General features: G+C 37.3%; 1 protein-coding gene across 1 annotated transcript in view; it reads left to right on the forward strand.

The window, feature by feature from the left end:
• LOC150087800 (voltage-dependent calcium channel type A subunit alpha-1-like) overlaps positions 1-17,590 on the forward strand; it is a 1,442,149-nt gene that overhangs the window by 181,098 nt on the left and 1,243,461 nt on the right. The gene's annotated exons all lie outside the window — the stretch shown is intronic.

Genomic DNA, 17,590 nt, shown 5'->3' on the forward strand with positions numbered 1-17,590 from the left:
ATTTCATCTCATCATGGATTTTATTAATTCAACGTATTCACTTTTGCTCTTTATTTGTCATCTCCAATGTCATGTGGGACTAAATAGTGTAGCACCATATTCATCAGAAAAATAATATTTTCCTGACGAATATGAGATCCCCCCCCCTTCTTTCTTTCTCTTTCTCTCCATAAATGTATATATACAGGGTGTCTCAAAAATACACGGCATAACTTCAGGAATGAGTTCATCATATGTAGACAATAAAAATATTTTATATCAACATAGTTCGGGAAATGCTTGGTTTCCAAGTTTTGAAGGTCTATCTATGACAATTAACTGTTCACTCACCTTATAGTAATTGTTCAAAATGCCCATCTTTGGCCTGAATACAGGCCTCACATCAATGTCTCATGGACTCCCGAAGACGATGACAAATTCCTGGCACGTTTTGTATTGTCTCATAACCTGCCACAATTCGATTGCGGAGAGTTTCCACATCAGCTACCGGAGTCTAATACACCAATGACTTTAAATGGTCCCACAAGAAGAAATCTAGTGGGTTTAAATCAGGTGAGCGTGGAGATCAGGCAGTTGGTCCACCCCTCTACTTCAGGAGTCATAGATCTTGGTAGTCCTCTGTCGGCAGCACGAGGTGTACCTTCAAACGTTTTCCTGTCTGAACATCTTCTTTCTGGGAACCTTTCGTGGTACAAACGACGAACCTCCAGAGCATTGCCATCCACTAAACCATACATAAAGTGCATATCCACTTGCTCCTAATTTGAGTACATGGTCGGAATGGAAAACCACCAGATTCTGTCAGTACCTTGTGATGAAGGAAATCACCTGCGGGAGATAAGACATTCCGGTTAATAACTCGGGAACGAAGCATTTTCGGAACTATGTTGATATAAAATATTTTTATTGTCTACATATGAGGAACTCATTCCTGAAGTTATGCCATGTATTTTTGAGACACCCTGTATATATAAATGTTTGAAACAGAGGCCTTACTTCTTGCTGTCTTTCCCTTAGTTTTGATGGCTGACCCTTGAAGAAGACGTTAAAATCATCGGACATGCAGCATTAAGTACTTTTAATATAATATTATTTTTTTACAGATGACTATGCATTTTTCCGTAGTTTAGACTTTCGGTTTGGTTAGCCAATCTCCTCTCCCTTTACCACTATCTACTTATCTACATTCGTTTATGGTTGTCGGGTTCTTTCTGTTATATGTAGCAGTACCCCAAGTCCATAATCCATTTTAATATCATTTTTAAATATCTATTTTCAATATCTCAGTAAAAAATATATATAGAGTATTTCTGTAATATTATAGAAAAGATTACCTTCATCATTAGCATTAGTAGAGGCATACTGTGCAAGAAAGCAAGCTTATGAAGCATCAGCAAAAAAAAAAAATAAACCCTGCCATTTCACCCCTCCATTCGTTCCAGATGTCTGTCTCGCTCAGCCTTAAATTTATTTAGGCTATTAACTTCCACAACAAAAGATGGAAGTCTCTTCCACCAATCAACCACCTGCTGGCTAAAGTCAAATTTCCACACATCTATTCTACAACTGTATTTCTTCAATTTGAATCTATGCCCCCTCAGGTTCTTAATTGGAGGAAGAAGAAGAATCCCTTTAGTATTCAGCTTGCTCAACCCATTCAAGGCCTTATACACCTCAATCAGATCACTCTCCAAGTGATGCAATTTACAGAACTTAACCCTTTCTTGGTAAGTGCACCCCTTTGGTCCCCTCACCAATCTTGTTGTCCTTCTTTGTACTCATTCTAGCAACTCTACATCCTACCTAAAATGAGGCCTCCAGACCTGTACACAGTACTCTAGGTGTGGCCTGGCCATTACCTAGAGTACTGTGTACAGTTCTGCAAATTGCAGTGGCTGGAGACTAGGCACCTGTGCGGTGATCTGATTGAGGTATATAAGGGCTTGAATGGGTTGAGCACGCTGAATTCTGATGGGATCCTTCCACTTGTTCAGATTACGAACCTAAGGGGGCATAAATTCAAATTAAGAAAAGACAGATGTAGAATAGATGTGTGGAAATTTGCCTTTAGCCAGCGGGTGGTTAATTGCTGGAACAAACTTCCATACTTCCATCTGTCGTTGTGGAAGTTGATAGGTTGAATAAATTTAAGGAGGAACTGGACAGGCATTTGGAGGGAATGGTGTGATTTTTTTTTTTTTTTTTTGGCTGATGATGCATAAGCTCATACATTTGCTTTCTTGCATCACATGCCACTACTACTACTACTACTACTACTACTACCTTCTACAACAGGATAATCACCTCCCTGTCCCTGATAGAAAAATTCCTATATATCATTGACAAGACTCCATGATCTGCCCTGGCAGCCCATCTGCACTGCTCAGCGAACTTCATATTTGACTGCACAATTATATCCAGGTCTTTTTCACTTTCCATTTCCCTGAGTGTAGTACAACACGGTACATTTCTCTTCGGTTATTGCTACCTGTGTGCAGCACTTTGTAATTGTCAGTGTTATACATCAGTTGCCACTTCTCAGCCCATTCGCTCAACTTATCTAGATCCAGTTGGAGTAGCATACTGTCTTTACTGTTGTTAACAACCCCACCAACCTTTGTATCATCTGCAAACTTGGACATAAATCCTGTATACCTTCATCAATATCATTGATGAATACACAAAACAAAAATTGGCCCAGCAACGAAACTTGGGGAACTCCACTAATAACATTTATCCACGAAGAACAGTGTCCATTGATTACCACTCTCTGTTGTCTCCCACTCAACTATCCCTTTATTCATTGTAGCAACTTACCCTTAATGCCATACCTCTCCAATTTGTTGTTTGTGTTTTTTTTTTTTAGGAGCATTAGCAACTAAGGCCATATTGCACCAGGCATATGTGGTGGTCATTCCCCGACCTTTCTGCATCCTCCGTATTTGGTGGTCACTGGCTTGAACCCCGGTCTAATCAAGAAGCGTATGCTATGCAATGCTGCTCCTGTCCACCTGGCTATGAAGGTGCCCTTGTCATTCAGTTCCTTTGCCACAACATCGTAGTATCCAATTAAATTGGTCAGACAAGCCCTCCCTTTAAAAAACCCATGCTGTGTCTTAACTATTACTGCAGTCATGTCCAAGTGATCCTGCAATGCTTCTTTAACCAGTGACTCAATTATTTATCCCAAGTTAAACTAAAAGGTCTATAGTTACTTGTGCCACCTTTTAAAATTATTTATAGGTGATACATTTGCATATCTCCAGTCCATGGGAATCTCCCCTGTCCAAGGAAGTTCTCATAAATATATCTAAGGGTTTGCTTACTTCCTTTGCTGCCTCCTTTAATATAACTGGATAGATCCCGTCCACCCCAGGTGCCTTTCTTATGTTTATCTACAACAATTTTTCCTTCACTTTGCTCTTAGTTATTACAAAACCACTCTGATAAATGTCTGGCATTCACCTCTTTGAATAACTCCTCCTGTGTGAATGTAGATGCAAAATACTCATTCAGTTTATCAACTACCTGTGAATGATCATCAATAGACAGCACATCTATGTTAAGTGGTCCAATCTGATTCATCCCTTTCCTTCTAGAGTTAACATAAGTAAAGAAATCTTTGCTGTTTTTCTTTGCATCCTTTGCCAAAGATTTTTCGTATTCTGCCTAACTTCCTTTTTGACTTGATTACAGACAAGCTTATACCTGTCCTAGGCTTCTGTGTCACCTGATAATTTATATGCATCCCATACATTTTTCTTCTCTGCTACGAGCCTCATTAATTTATCTGACATCCATTTAGGCCTGAAACTTGAACAATATTTCTTAGTTGGAATGAAAAGCCTAGTAGCCTCCAAGATTAAGTCCCTGAAGGCTTCCCATTTAGAATTTAACATTGGTAACATCATCAGTTGATCCCGCTGTACAGAATTTAAAACTGTCTGAGACCTCTGTAGTCACCTTTACGAAAGCAGAAGCCCTACCCTTTAGCCTTGATGGTAGCTACACCTTTAAGTAATTCCCATAACAGTGCATTGTGATCACTGTCATCCAGTGGTTTCTTTATCTGCAAATTCTTAATGCATGAATAATCACTGCTGATAATCAGATCAAGAGATTACTCTCTCTGGTTGCCTCCTGAACATGCTGCTGTAGAAAACAGTCATCCAATAAATCCAAAAAATGCTTGCTGGTGTGGGAGTGACCAACCCACAAGTTCCAGTCAATATCTAGAAAGTTAAAATCCCCCATTATAAGACATTCTGATTTACTGGTCCACTCTATTTCTCTGCACAATTGCTCATTATACTCATCAGATTCATTTGGCCTATAACATACACCTCTCATTTTTCCTTTCCTAGTGCTTATGTCACACCAAACAGACTCAACATTGCATTGTCCAACAACATCAATCGGATACACTTCCTTAGATTTTATTTGTTTCTTAACTAACAGCCTAACCCCTCCTCCCTTCCTGCCCTCTCTATTCTTTCTTTACACATTGTACTCCCCAAATTCCAATTCTGCACTGCTTGTATCTCTGTGACACCACATCTCTGATATCCCAGCAATATCTGCTCTGATGTCTTGACTTCAAACTCATCAAATTTATTATTAACTATATATTTATTAATTTAGCACTTTAAGCTCATCAAATTTATTAACTATACTCCTAGCATTGGTGTACAGGCAAGTATACATGCAAATGTTTCTACTCTTAGTTACTCTAACACAGCCCATGTATTTATTTGTTCCACTATGACTCCCAACAGTCCTGGAAATCTCCATTACCTTGCTTTCCATGCTGCTGATGCTGCTCATTCTAATGGAAGCAGTGCAAGAATCACTTTTGCCTCTGCCTGTGGCCACTGTTAACTTTTTGGTCTGTGTATCCCCCCAAGCTAACAGTTTTCTGACCTGCCTACCTCGATAGAATCAGCAAAAATTATCATTGATAAATATACAAAACAACAAGGGCCAAACACCAAACCCTGGGGGACACCACTAATAACATTAGTCCACAAAGAGCAGTGCTCATTGATTACCACTCTCTATTTTCTCCCACTCAACCATCCTTTTACCCACCATTGTAGCAATTTGCCCTTAAAGGCAAGTTGTTACAATGGTGGATAAAAGGTGGATTTCAAAAGCTTTCCTGAAATCCAAGTAATTATATCAAAATTATTTTTTGCATCCATTTCCTTTGTGACCACATTGTAGTATCCAGTAAAATTAGTCAGACAAGACTTCCCCTTAACAAACCCATGCTGTGTCTGAATTATTACTGCAGTCTTGTCTAGATGATCCTGCATGCTTCTTTAACCAGTGACACCATTATTTCCCCCAGAACAGAAGTTAAGCTAAAACTAACAGGTCTGTAATTATTCGTGTCACCCTTTGATTCCCCTTTTGTGAATTGGAAATACATTTGCATATCTCCAGTCTGTGGGACCTCAATTACACCATCAATCAACCAACCAACCAACTGAATCAACTAACCCTGAGTCCAATGATGCTCTCATAATTATGGCTAAGGGTTTGCTTACATCCTTTGCCACCTCATTTAATATAACCAGATATATCCAATCCACTCCAGGTGCCTCCCTTATATTTAACTTCAATAATTCCTCCTCCACTTTGCTCTCCATTATTACAAAATCATTTAGTTCCCTGTTAGAGTTTGATAAACTTCTGGCCTTTCCCTCCCAGAATAATTCCTCATGTGTGAATGTAGATGCAAAATACTCATTAAGTTTGGCTACTATTTGAGCAGGATCATCTGTAGTCAAACCATCGATATCAAGTGGTCCAATCTGATTCATCTCCTCCCTTTTAGACTTTATATAAGTAAAGAAGTCTTTGCTGTTTTTCTTTGCATCCTTTGGCAAAGATTTCTCATAGTCTGCTTTCGCTTGCCTAACTTCCTGTGTGACTTGATTACAGACTAGCTTATATCTACCATAAGCTTCTGTGTTGCCTGTTAATTTATATGCATCCCATTCATTTTTCTTCTCTGCCACAAGTTTTATTAGTTCATCTGACATCCATTTGGGCCTAAACTTTGAACAGTATTTCTTAATTGGTATCAAAAACCTAGCAGCTTCCAAATGAGTTCCTTGAGTGCTTCCCATTTAGCATTTGCTGTTGCTAACATCAGTTGGTTCCACTGTATAAAATTAAAAAAATCCCTGAGACCACTGTAATCACCTTTACGAAGGCAAAAACCCTTCCCTTTACCCCTGATGGTAGTTAAATCTTTAAGTAAATCCGACATCAGTACACTGTGATCATTGCCACCTAGTGATTCCTTTATCTGTAAATTCTTAATGCTTGAATAATCATAATCACTGCTGATAATCAGATCCAAAGTATTACTTCCTCTTGTTGCCTCTCGAACATGCTGCTGTAGAAAATAATCATTGAATAAATCTTCAAAATTCTAGTGTGCGAAGTTACCTTGAAAGTAAAACAGCAATAAGGGTTTCTCTGTTTTTGTGATGATCAATATATACTAAGGGAAAATCAGTTTTGAGGTTTAATACCAAAAATATAATTTAGTGTAATATAACAAGTTTATAACAATTAATAAATTTAGAGGTTACATAAACAATTTGAATCTAGCATTAGCATTAGTAGGTGCATATGATGGAAGCTTATATAGCATCAGCAAAAAAAAAATACCCTTCCCATTTCACCCATCCATTCACTCCAAATGTTTGTCTGGTTCTGCCTTGAACTTATTTAAGTTGCTGACTTCCGCTACAACAGATGGAAATTTGTTCCAACTATCAACCATCCACTGGCTAAAGGCGAATTTCTGCACATCTATTCTACAATTGTCTTTCCTCAATTTGAATTTATGCCCCCTAGGTGAGTAATCTGAACAAGGGAAGAATCCCATTAGCATTGAGCTTTCTCAATCCATTCAAGGCCTTATACTCCTCAGTTAGATCACCTCTCAGGTGCCTAGTCTCCAGATTCTAAACCATAATACAATAAGAAATTTTAATCTAAACCTAATACAATAAGAAATTTTAATCTGAACCTTAATATAATAAGAAAATTATGGTTTTGATTAAAATTTCTTATTGTATTATGGTTTTGATTCAAATTTCTTATTGTATTATGGCATAGATTCAAATTATTTATGTAACCTCTAAATTTATTACTTGTTATATTACACCAAATTATAAATATGATATTCAATCTCAGAAGTGCCTTAGCACTTATTGATCATCACAAAAAGAGAACCCCTTATCGCTGTTTTACTTTCAATTTGGGTGGTTGATCCCAGATGAAGTTACTTAGATTGTGGGTAAGCAGCTATAAGTTTTGTATATTATCCCTTTGTATACTAACATTTGTACATTATATTATCCTGTACGTTTTCTATCGATCTATCGAGGTATATATCTTGATATGATTATCTTAACGTGATTATCTTACTATATAATCTTCTCCATAATATTATAAAAATACTGTATACAACGCATTATGGATGTAATGCATCCAATTGCAACACAAGCGCATTAGCTCATAAATACAGTTTATTAAAGAGTTACACAGAAAAGAGGTATACAGTAGATGAAATGGTTTCAGTGAAAGCAAGATTAATAAATTAGGTATGACAGATGTACCTAATGCACCTAAAAGTGCAAAGCAGCATTAAAGAATGAAAGAGTATATGTAAGTTGTATTTATATTAAATTAAATTAAGTATGCATAAATGGATGGGAAAGTTACACAAGGTGCCATTAATTATAAGGGTGAGAAAAGTAGAAAAAGAAGAGCAGTAGATTAGTGAAAGGTGAAAGAATGTTAATATCCTAGATGAATTTATGAACATTTTATATATTTTTTATGATGAATTAAGTAAATTATGGGCTGAATTGCTAAGCCAATATAAAGTGGGGAACTGTAAAGTAAAATTAGTATAACAAAATACTAATAAAATGCAAATAAAAATGGTATAGCTGTCATCAGATATGGGGGGTACATTTTTAGTAAATGGTCTAATATAGGTAATGCAAAAAATGCTGAATCTGATGTCAGCTAAATAAATATTGATACATGATCAGGTATTTCATCAGGGGACTACACCTGACAATGTATCAGTAACTGTGTTTCTATACTTGGCCATAGTAGCAGAAGAAAAGTGAAAGGACAAAAATGAAATGAAATGAAATGGAATGAAATGAAATTAGCACTTTTTAATCCATAAGATAGTCCCAACGCAGCATAATTTATTTAGGTAAAAATTAATTTACGTAAAAAAAGAGTATCGAGTTGGGATAAAAATGGTTAATATCAATATGTTTAATATAAGCATCGAGTTGGGATAAAAATGGTTAATATCAGTATGTTTAATATAAATATGTGGAATTTAGTGCAACATTTAATTTTGTATAGATAAGAAATCAATGTATTTTAAAAATAGATTTGGAACAAGCAAATGGTATAAGGGTGAAGTATTAAATTGAGGATGGGGAAGGGAAAAAAGACAATCTTAAATAAATAAAGATGAAAAATAGCAAATGAATATTTTACTATTCTACTTCTATTGCTATTTTTCATCTTTGGATGAAAAGGTAATTATTCTGCTGTATAAAGCAATGGTAAGGCCACATCTAGAGTATTGCATACAGGTCTGGAAGTCATTATAGCAAGGATGTAGTTTTGTTGGAACAGGTGCAGAGAAATGCAAAAAGGTGGTGCAAAAAGGGTGCTTTTACCAAGAAATACTTCAGTTCTGCAAATTGTAGCATTTGAACACTAGGCACCTGTGAGGAGATCTGATTGAAGTGTTTAAGACTCTGAATGGATTGAGTAAGCAAGTGTTGATGGCCTCTTTACTCATACACACATAAAGAGGAACACATTTAAATTGAGAAAAGAATGTGTAGGGTAGATGTGCAGAAATTTGCTTCCAGGTAGAGGGTCAACTTTGTCTTGCCTCAATTAGAGATGCAAAACTAAAGATTTTCTTCTGAGAAGGGGCAGGTCATCTGTGACATATTCAGTTATAAATTTTTTTAAACAACAGCATGTGACATCTTTTTCAAGGTTGCAATTACATTTAGAATGGCAAAAACTGCTAAAGGCATAATGCCAAGTGTGCATGAATTTATGAACATTTTATATATTTTTTATAAGTTGCTGCTCCTTACTGTAGTTAGTGTTCTCTATAATTATACTACGATACTGTGAAATTTATTTGTGTTGTTTATAACCCAGAATTGTGTTGTATATAACCCTTCAAAGTGTGGGGTGTGCTCCCCCTTGAACACACCCCACACTTTGATAATTCTGGGTTATAAAAATCACAAATGAATTTTACAGAACTGAGTTATTTGATACCTCTGTAAATATTGTAGAACAAGCAAATTTAGAATTATATATATAGCATAATACTGCCAAAATTATAATGGTTAGAATAAATGGTTTGAATAAATAGAATTTATGTGGGGGAAGGGGATTAAAGAAAAGAAACAGTACTTAAAGAAACAGAAACAGACCAGGGGATAGGAAAGTAACATGTAGTCATTTGATTATTGTGGAAATTTCACCTGTAGAATGTTTTTTTATCAATATCTGAAAGAGACTGGTCTGTTACATGTAAGATGATATGTCTATTTTCCAATTGTTGTAAAACAGAAAACTGGCCCTGGAAAGTTTCTTTCATTTCTGGTTACAGAGAGCTGTCCTTTGCTGAAAAACTATGGTAAGAATCAAGTGGTATAAAGATGATGATTACTGATCATTACATACAACCGAGCAGAGATATCCGTAACTGTTGGCCTCAGGGCAGCACATAGTCCTTTGATTATTATGTCATGTGTGACTCAAATAAAATAGGCAACTGCATGAGTACATATTTATGGCTGTGACTTTTATAATTTTTCTGAAAGTAATTGTTAATTTACAATTAACAATTACTTTCAGAAATTACAATAACAGCTTCTTGAAAAATTAATAACTATCAATTTATATTTAGTCTTTCCTTATAGAGTATTTTAAAAATTCCTACTGAATGGTACTCTAAAAATATATGAACAACACAAACTCCCTTTAAAAAGGACCTGCAACAGAACCCACCTTAAAAAGTCTACAACAAAATCCACTTTATAAAGGGCCTACAAATCAGCTCTTTGCTTCAAAAAAGGAAAAAAAAAATGTGTTATGAGCTCAGTAATAAAATGAAAAAAGTTTTTTTTGTTATTGTTTTGTGCAAATAGAAAACAATTTACCTCATATGTCATTAGGAAAAGCAAATTGCATTAGTCAAAAACAAGTGCATCTCACTTTTATGTTCATTAGAAAGAGGAGTTTTTGAATATGATTTTTTTAAATACTGGACGATGCCTGTCTTACACTTTTAATTTAAACCAGAATTTTGAAGAATAAGGTGGATTAGTATATCACAGACAGTAATTTTTTTTTATAATACTCATGGTATATGTATTCATGAGACTAGGCAGGGCAAGATTGTCTAGTGGTGGAGCATTCACTCAGAGCCATAAAATGTTTCTGGAGTGGTGTAGCATTCATTCAGAGCTATAAAAATTCTTACAGTGTCCCAACTTTTAAATAAACACACAGTAACCTACAGTGTGTAATATGTGTAATATGTAGCTAAGTGGTCAGCATGAGAGTGCAGTTGCACATGTATTTGAATTAATGGTTCAAGCTTACATGACTGCAAAATATGGTTAATCATTGTTAAAATGATTAGTTGTAAACTTCTCTGACCTGTGATTGTGCTGGAGTATTAAACAGAAATTTTTACTTTTTAAATTACCTTTGCAGCGTGGTGGAAATGTGTTCGCTAAAGGGTAATAAGATTCTTTTGCTGTTCAAGGTGATTGAAGATTAGTGACTCATGAAAAAAAAATATGAAGAATCAAAAGAGTTTCTTATTCCTCCCTCCTCCTCCTTCCCCAGTTCTTAGCATTCGGCTGGCATTCCCTGAACCAACTGCCTACTTGTACAACTAATATGCTAATGCTAGAAACACAGTAAATAAATTTGATGAATTTGAAGTATTGGTTAAATTATCAAACACATACATAGGAGTATCAGAAACATGGTGCTGCCTGACATAGGGGATCTAAAAACAAACAGCAACATATACAGGGTGTTTCAGTTAAACGTTTCAGAACTTCTAAGAGGGGTAGGGTACATCCTGACAACTCGAAATCATATAGCAATGTGGGGTCGGAAATGCTTTCCTGAAGCGGTGTTGTACACAGAAGCACCATAAAGAAAAGAGACCGTAAGTGAGAAATCGTTTTAATAATACATGAAAAGAAGCAAAAGGTACATGGATTAAAGTAAGTGTTCGACGTTTCTTCCACGGGCTACAATGCACACCTCACATCTCCGACGCATGGACATCCGAACATTCTGGAATACTCCAGGCGAATTTCGAATTTCTTCGGCAGCTACTGCGATTCTTGCAACCAGCTCCTCAGCATTGTCAACAGGGGTGTCATAAACTAGCGATTTCATATGACCCCAGAAATAAAAATCAAGACATGATAGGTCGGGTGACCGAGCAGGCCAACGCACGGGACCACCACGTCCGATCCACTGTTGACCAAATGTGACATCCAGGTAGTTACGAACATCTCCCCTATAATGGGCAGGGGCTCCATCGTGTTGGAACCACATTGTCTGTTGCGTCGATGCAGAAATCTGTTCATCTCTCAAAAGTTGTGGCAATACTTGCTGCAGAAAGATCAAGTAGGAAGGTCCGGTTAGACAACACGGTAACAGGTAAGGTCCGATGAGGTGATCTCCCATAATACCGGCCCATTCATTGACCGAAAATCGAATCTGTGCTGCACGACGTCGCATGACGACTTCTGTGTACAATACCGCTTCAGGAAAGCATTTCCGACCCCACATTGCTATATGATTTCGAGTTGTCAGGATGTACCCCACCCCTCTTAGAAGTTCTGAAACGTTTAACTGAAACACCCTGTATACAGTACAGACAGACAGAATATGGGTTGGATTTATGCTCTTGGTTAAGATGCGCTTAGATTTTGAGGCAGTACCTGCTATTGACATGCATTGGCAGCATAATAATGAGTCAGTGTGGTGCAATACAAGCACTGGAAAAACAAATATTAAAGTAGGAGCATGTTAAGGCCAAATGACTGTGATGAGTATAATACTCAGAATGTATTTGTCTGCATGGTTATTCATTCAGATAATCAGAATGAATTATCTGAGGTATTTTAACTTTCCAGATATTGGCTGGAACTTGTGGAGGTTGGTCACTTGCTCAGTATCAGAACATTTTCAGTTTTTAAATTCTGTACAGTGGGATCAACTGACGATGTTACCAACAGTAAATTCTAAGTGGGAAGCATTCAAGGAATTAATCGTGGAAGCTACTAAAAGTTTCATACCTATTAAGAAATATTGTTCAAGGTTTAGGCCTAAATGGTTGTCAAATGAACTAATGAGACTCGTAACAGAGAAGAAAAATGCATGGGATGCATATAAATTATCAAGCGACTCAGAAGCCTATGGCAGATATAGGTTAATCTGTAATCAGGTCACAAAGGAGGTTCGGCAGGCTAAGGCAGATTACGAGAAATCCTTGGCAAAAGATGCTAAGAAAAACAGTAAGGATTTCTTTACTTATATAAACTCTAAAAGGAAGGGGATGAATCTGATTGGTCCACTTGACATCGATGGTTCGACTGTTGATGATCCTGCTCAGGTAGCAAACAAACTGAATGAGTATTTTGCATCTACATTCACACGTGAGGAATTATTAAGGTTTGAAAATGGCAGAAGGTTATCAAATTGTAGCAGGGTGCTTAATGATCTTGTAATCACTGAGAGCAAAGCGGAAGAGAAATTGTTGAAGTTAAACTTAAGAAAAGCACCTTGGGTGGATGGGATCTATCCAGTTATATTAAAGGAGGCGGCAAAGCAACTAAGCAAACCCTTAGCCATAATTATGAGAGCATCCTTGGACTCAGGGGAGGTTTCCACGGACTGGAGATGTGCAAATGTATCCCCAATTCACAAAGGGGGATCGAAGGGTGACACGAGTAATTACAGACCAGTTAGTTTAACTTCTGTTCCGGGTAAAATAATGGAGTTGCTGGTTAAAGATGCATTGCAGGATCATCTAGACAAGACTGCAGCAATAATTCAGACACAGCATGGGTTTGTTAAGGGAAAGTCTTGTCTGACAAATTTGATAGGATATTATGATGTGGTTACAAAGGAACTGGATGCAAAAAATAATTTTGATATCATATATTTGGATTTCAGGAAAGCTTTTGACACTGTTGTGCATGGAAGACTATTGTACAAATTGGAGCAGAATGGTATTAAGGGAAGTTGCTACAATGGATAAAAGGATGGTTAAGTGCGAGAAGACAGAGGGTGGTAATCAATGGGTGCTGCTCTTCTTGGACTAATGTTATTAGTGGAGTCTCACAGGGTTCGGTGTTAGGTCCACTGTTGTTTTTTATATTTATCAATGATATTGATGAAGGTATATCATGCTTAATGTCGAAGTTTGCAGATGATACAAAGGTTGGCAGGGTTGTTAATGACAGTAATGGCAGTGTGCTACTGCAACAGGATCTAGATAATTTGGGCAGATGGGCTAAGAAGTGGCAACTGAAGTTTAACCTTGACAAATGCAAAGTACTGCATATGGGTAGAAGTAACCCCAGAGAAACGTACCAGCTGTGTGGTACTACACTTAAGGTGGTAGAAAATGAAAAAGACCTGGGAGTAATTGTGCAGGCAGATATGAAGTTCTCTGAGCAATGCAGACAGGCTGCCAGGGCAGGTCATGGGGTTTTGTCAATGATATATAGGAATTTTGCTAGCAGGGAAAATGAGGTGATTATCCCTCTGTATAATTCAATGGTCAGGCCACGCCTTGAGTACTGCGTACAGGTCTGGAGGCCTCATTTTAGGAAGGATGTAGATTTACTTGAGCGTGTACAGAGAAGGGCAACAAGATTGGTGAGGGGAATGAAGGGATCCTCTTACCAAGAGAGGCTTAAGTTCTGCAAATTGCAGTGGCTGGAGACTAGGCACCTGCGCGGTGATCTGATTGAGGTATATAAGGGCTTGAATGGGTTGAGCACGCTGAATTCTGATGGGATCCTTCCACTTGTTCAGATTACGAACCTAAGGGGGCATAAATTCAAATTAAGAAAAGATGTAGAATAGATGTGTGCAGAAATTTGCCTTTAGCCAGCGGGTGGTTAATTGCTGGAACAAACTTCCATCTGTCGTTGTGGAAGTTGATAGGTTGAATAAATTTAAGGAGGAACTGGACAGGCATTTGGAGGGAATAGTGTGATTTTTTTTTTTTTTTTTTTTTTGGCTGATGCTGCATAAGCTCATACATTTGCTTTCTTGCATCACATGCCACTACTACTACTACTACTATTTCTGGATTTGCTGGATGACTGTTTTCTGTGCTTGCATGTTAGACAGACAACAAGAGAAAGAAAGACTCTTGGCTGGCCAGCATGTTATAGAGTCAGCAATACAGGTATAATGTTGGGGGTACTTGAATTTCAGGAGCTGCCTTGCTCCCTTTTTCTGAGACTTAGAAGAATCTAAGGGAATGCCTACCAGCCATAGAGAGTTACAGAAATCTCTACAGCCAGTAGGCATTCCCATAGTTTCTCCAGTGCGTCCGTAGCCAGCTGGGCAGGAGCAGCAGTGCATAGCACATGCTTCTTGATTAGACCAGGATTTGAGCCCATGACCACCAAATACAGAGGATGCGGAAAGATCAGGGAATGACCACCGCATATTCCCGGAGCAATATGGCCTTAGTTGCTAATGCTCCTAAAAACCAAATAACAAACAAACAACAACAACCCACAGTTTCTCTAAGCCTCAGAAGATGGGAACAATGTGGATTTTGAAACATCAGGCAAACACCTACACCTTCACCATTATAACTAATATGCAATTTTTTAATTTCTCTAAAATATTTCACACACAATAATTTATTCAGTCTTGTGTTCCTTTCTGTTAAGAATCTTCAGGTAAAGGAATCTGTAGGTGACAGTGATCATAGTGTATTTATATGGAATTTATTTAAAGATATAACTACTATCAAAGGTAATGGGAAGTCTATTATCTTTGCGTTTGCAAAGGTAATAGTATTAGTAGTGGCAGAGTGATGTCAAGGACTACTCACTTCCACAACACTAGATGGAAAATTGTTCCAGCAATCAGTTACTCTCTGGCTGAAAGCAAAATTTTTACACATTTGTTCAGCAACCATCCTTTTTTAGTTAAAATTGATATCCTGTGTATCATCTGAGAAAGATTAGGATTGCTTTGACTGTTTAGTTTACTCAACTCCAGTCAGTTCCCCTTGTGAATGCCTATTGATATCTGTTATTCTGGGATTATGTCTACCCAAATGCAATACCCTTCATTTATCAATGTTAAACCTCAGTTACCACTTTGCTGCCAATCTGCTTAGTTTATCTGGATCTCCTTGAAATAGTGTATCCTGATTGTTGCCATTAACCACTGCCTACTTTCATATTGTCAGAAAATATAAACATCAAACTTGAAATGTCTACACCAATATCATTAATAAATATTAAAACAAGTGAGGGGGGCCCAGTGTCCCCCTCACTTGTTTTAATGGGCCCAGCTCTTTGAAAACTAATTCTGCAAATTGCAAAATGGGGAACTAGGCACTTGCGAGGAGATCTTTTAGGTTTTTAAGGCTAAATGCTGTTGGCACCCCTCCTCTTGCTCAGACAACTGATATTAGGGGCATAAATTTAAACTGAAGATGGATATTTTCAGAATACCTGTGTATAAATTTGTTTTCAGCCAGCGGGTAGTTGATTGTTAGAACAAACCTCCATCCAGTGTTGTGGAAGTGGATGGTTTTGATAAATTTAAGGAGGAACTGGATAAATTATTAGAAGAGTTGGATATAAGTGATGCAAGAAGCACTGTGTGTGTGTGTGTGTGCGCGCGCGTGTGCCCGTGCGTGTGTGCGAGTGCAATATTGTGTATTTTCCCTTTTTACATCATTTGCCACTAATAATTCTAATACTAAAACTCTAGATTGTTATTGTTGTTGTTATTTGGTTTTTAGGAGCATTAGCAACTAAGGCCATTAGCAACATATTGCTCCGGGGATATGCTGTGGTCATTTCCTGACCTTTCCGTATTTGGTGGTCATGGGCTCGAACCTCGGTCTGATCCTAAAACTCTAGACTCTGACATTCACTCGTAACTGTTTTCCCAACATCAACTCATTCGAAAGTAAAGTCTCAGATTGCCTAAATTAACATCATTATTACCAAGATATATAATAATATTACCCTTTGTGCCCCTAAATGTGATAATTATTCTTCAGTATCAGCTTTTACTTCTTGGAAACATACTCTGGTCCTATCCATATTGCCTAAAATATTCCTGTTTTCTTGCAAATGGAGTCTCCATACCTGCCAACTTGGCCAATATAAAGAACCTAGAAAAAAATATCCATGAACCAGCAGAAGCCTATTGACAAACTGCTTTCTCTTAAGTACTGATTGATCTGAATCATTATGTCAATCAATTGCTTAAACCTATAATGTTATATTCTGTTTTTCTCATTTACCAATCAGTTTATTGTCTGTTACTCACACGTTACTTGACCACTTGTTCCATACCCTTACTTCCATTATTTTATGCAATGTTAATTTTATGCAGTCCACTTGTGAACTGCGTATATCACCAAAATAAAACCATATATGAGGTCAGCTGGTTGAACATTCCCTTTCAGTAATTAATTACATCAGCCAGTGAATATTATCAAATATGTTATCCAAACAGCACAGAAAATGCTTAGCTTTTAGTTTTGCATTCAGCAGCATTTTGGGTATCAGGGACTCATTCAACATTACATTTGGTACTTCATTTACAATTAGTAAATTGTAAGTTGTTAATTGTAAGAATGCGAGTTGTTGAAATAGGCTTCCATCTGTTGTTGTGGAAGTGAATGGTTTGAATAAATTCAAGGAAAAACTAGACAAATTTGGAGGGTAAGGATGGGTGAAGAGTGTGTGTGTGTGTGTGTGTGTGTGTGTGTGTGTGTGTGTGTGTGTGTGTGTGTGTGTGTGTGTGTGTGTGTGTGTGTGTGTGTGTGTTGGCTGATGCTATATAAGCTTTCTTTCTTACATCATTTGTAAGAGCTCAGCTTCTACTTGTTGTAGGCTTCAGTATTTTTATCACTCTGTAACTGTCCCTCGCTATCTTTTTCTGCTCTATTTGACCAGCCAGCTCCACAGTCATCCATTTTGGCATCTTCCTCCTGCAATATTTTCTTAAAGATATGATGCATTCATGGCTTCCGTTATTTTTGCTTTAAAAGTATTCCATAAATAAAATGTATTCGCCATCTCTCGGCAATCCACCCAGTTCACAGATACCATATAATGCCTTAAACTGTCAAAATCCCCTCTTCTGAAGTTATAGCCCGTGCCTTTACCTTTAACTACTGCAACATCTTTCTTCATCTTCCAACTGATGATTGCATGATCACTTCCTGACAATGGTTCCTGTACTTTAA

Source organism: Mastigoproctus giganteus, chromosome 3, assembly GCF_048544385.1.
Source record: "Mastigoproctus giganteus isolate SK-2022 chromosome 3, ASM4854438v1, whole genome shotgun sequence".
NCBI classification, from domain to species: Eukaryota; Metazoa; Arthropoda; class Arachnida; order Uropygi; family Thelyphonidae; genus Mastigoproctus; species Mastigoproctus giganteus.